At 39.5% G+C, this 3,260-nt stretch overlaps 1 pseudogene; it reads left to right on the plus strand.

The window, feature by feature from the left end:
* Nucleotides 1-186: 186 nt before the first annotated feature.
* LOC124895554 lies at nt 187-2,827 on the plus strand (annotated as a pseudogene).
* Nucleotides 2,828-3,260: the final 433 nt, after the last annotated feature.

Raw genomic sequence — 3,260 nt, forward strand, 5'->3', positions numbered from 1 at the left:
CATTTCGTCCCATAATAAGTGTCACCTTAGCAAAAACTATGTCCATTAAGAAATGAATAAATAAGTTAATTTTTATCTTGAATTTCTAAGGTAACTCTTATTTCTGGACATGCTAAGGTAACTTATTTTGGAACGGGGGAGTTGTATTGATGTAGTATTTTATACCAATAAGATACCTATGCAAACAAATTAGTAAAACAAAATGATCTAATCCAACTTAAGAATAAACCCCAAAAGCTTAAGGCCGTCCGAGGTAGTTTATTCTTTATCAAATATTCAAATTGCTCTATGGCATTAGTATAAATATGTGCACACTGGAGGAAATGAAGAAAGTAACACAATAAATTGAGTTTTTGAAGCAAAAGTACATCAAGAAAATGGGATTAGTTAAAGGGGTGCCTCTTTTTATTATGTTTTTCTTATTGTTCCTCTTAGCTAATTCAGCCTCAGCAAAAAGAACCACTTACATTATCCATATGGACAAGTCATTCATGCCTAAGGCTTTTGCTAGTCATGAGCAATGGTACTCTTCAATTGTTGAAACTGCAAAGTTGAAAGTTACAACAAGTGAAAGTTCCACCAATCCGACAAGGCTTCTTTATTCGTACGACAATGCATTTCATGGATTCAGCGTTGTTATGTCAGAGGATGAATTGCAAGTTCTTGAAAAGTTGCCTGGTTTTGTCTCGGCTTATGCTGATAACACGGTGACTCTTGACACACCACTCACACGTTTGAGTTCCTCGGTCTAAATCCTGAGTCAGGATTATGGCCAGCTTCTGATTATGGCAAGGATGTGATTGTTGGTGTCATTGACTCTGGAGTATGGCCAGAGAGTCGAAGTTTCAAGGACAATGGGATGACTGAAATTCCATCAAGGTGGAAGGGTATATGTGAACCTGGACAAGAATTTAATGCTTCGATGTGTAACAAGAAGTTAATTGGTGTTCGATACTTCAATAAAGGAGTTAAAGCTGCACGTCCCAATATCACAATTAGTATGAATTCAGGACGGGACACACATGGTCATGGCACGCATACTTCATCAACCGTTGGTGGAAATTATGTGGAGGGTGCTTCATTTTTTGGCTATGCAACGGGCACAGCAAGAGGTGTTGCACCACGTGCTAGGCTTGCTATGTATAAGGTCATATGGGATGAAGGACGCTTCGCTTCTGATGTGCTTGCTGGTATGGATCAAGCTGTTGCTGATGGTGTCGATGTGATATCCATATCTATGGGATTTAATAATGTTCCACTGTATGAAGACCCTATTGCCATAGCTTCATTTGGTGCCATGGAAAAAGGCGTTCTAGTTTCCGCTTCAGCAGGAAATGCAGGTGTCACTCCTGCAAGACTGCACAATGGAATCCCCTGGCTGTTGACTACTGCTGCTGGCTCTGTTGATCGCGTCCTTTCTGGAAAATTGACTCTTGGAAATGGGCAGGTAATCACTGGATGGTCAATGTACCCTGCTAACGCCCTTGTCAACGAATTGCCACTTATCTACAACGAGTCAACATCGAGCTGCAATTCAACTGCCATATCCAGCTTCAATTATGGAATCATCATATGTGAAAATGGATATTTCTTCGATCAAATAGATACCATTGCTCGATCTTCTGCCCCTGCTGCTATATACATTTCTAACAATCCGAACATTTTTGAGAGTGAAGAGTTTCAATATCCTGGTGTTGTTATCAGCCCTGAGGACGGTGCAGCTGTGATCAGTTATGCTAAATCTGGTGCCGATCCTGTTGCCAGCATTAGCTTCCAACAGACATTTGTTAGGTCAACACCAGCACCTGTCGTTGCATCTTATACATCACGAGGCCCTTCGCCAAGCTATCAAGGGATCTTGAAGCCAGACATAATGGCACCAGGGTCATTAGTCTTAGCATCCTCGATTCCAAATGTTTATACAGCTACAATATATCCGCATATCGAATTGAGGAATGAATTCGCGATGATTTCAGGAACATCCATGGCATGTCCACATTCCTCGGGCATTGCTGCACTTCTTAAAGGCGTACATCCTGAATGGAGTCCAGCAGCAATCCGGTCTGCCATGATCACTGGTGCCATCAACATTGACAACACAAATTCTCCTATCAAAGATTCAGGTCTAAACTACAGTATTGTGAATCCTCTGGCTATGGGAGCAGGGCTAGTTAATCCAAACTTCGCCCTGAATCCAGGCCTTATCTATGATGCCACCCGACAAGACTACGTGAACCTTTTATGCGCCATGAACTTCACGCGCAAGCAAATCTTGACGATCACAAGATCATCATCCTACAATTGTCAAAATGCATCTTCTGATCTTAACTACCCATCATTCATCGCGCTATACACTAATGAAACTGCAGCAACACCGACTCAAAAGTTCGTAAGGACCATGACAAATGTTGGCGATGGGCCTGCTAACTATTCTATAAATGTGATCGTGCCATCAGACACAAACTTTAGTGTTTATCCTCCAAGATTGTCCTTCAACAGCAAGTATGAGAAGCTAAGTTATACATTGACAGTTGAATATAGTGGCAGTAAAACTGGAGAAGTAGTATTTGGATCACTAACTTGGGTGGATGTAATTGGTCTCCATGCTGTAACGAGTTCAATTGTGGTTGCACCAATGATCCATACTGTGGTTGCACCAATGATCCACACTTGGTAATCACCAAAATACTGGTACATAAATAACAAAACGTGAGAAATTTCTGCATTAAAAAGGAAAAGATCCAAATTTGCCTTTATACTTTGCCCATATGTTTAACTTTGCTCTACATTAATAGTTCAACTCATTTATATTCTCGTCATTACAATTTGAGAGGCTCGAAATTATGGTTGGTCAAAATTTCTCTAACCATACATCTCAACATTCAACAAAACCTTCTGGATGTTGACTTTCTAGTTGATTGCCGAATAGTGAATTACAAAGGAATGTTGCATTACTAGCCTAATGTACAACATCTCTTACAATGTTTTGAAACAAAAGAAGCACTAACATAACAATAAGTACAAATTGAATGGTCCAAATCTATTAATGTTAAGGGAAAAAGACACTACCCATTATCTTATTATTAGCATATGCTTGAAGTTTTATGGGGAAATTTCAAGAATTTGTAAGGATATAGGAACATAACTATCTTGGAAATTAACAAATAAAGAAATTTCCAACAAAGTTAACAAAGATCAGGTGTAGGTTCTTCCATATGCCCCATTCGTTTCAAAATAGTTGACCCTTGTTATTTAATATT

Source organism: Capsicum annuum, unplaced genomic scaffold (genome assembly GCF_002878395.1).
Source record: "Capsicum annuum cultivar UCD-10X-F1 unplaced genomic scaffold, UCD10Xv1.1 ctg82907, whole genome shotgun sequence".
Taxonomy (NCBI): domain Eukaryota; kingdom Viridiplantae; phylum Streptophyta; class Magnoliopsida; order Solanales; family Solanaceae; genus Capsicum; species Capsicum annuum.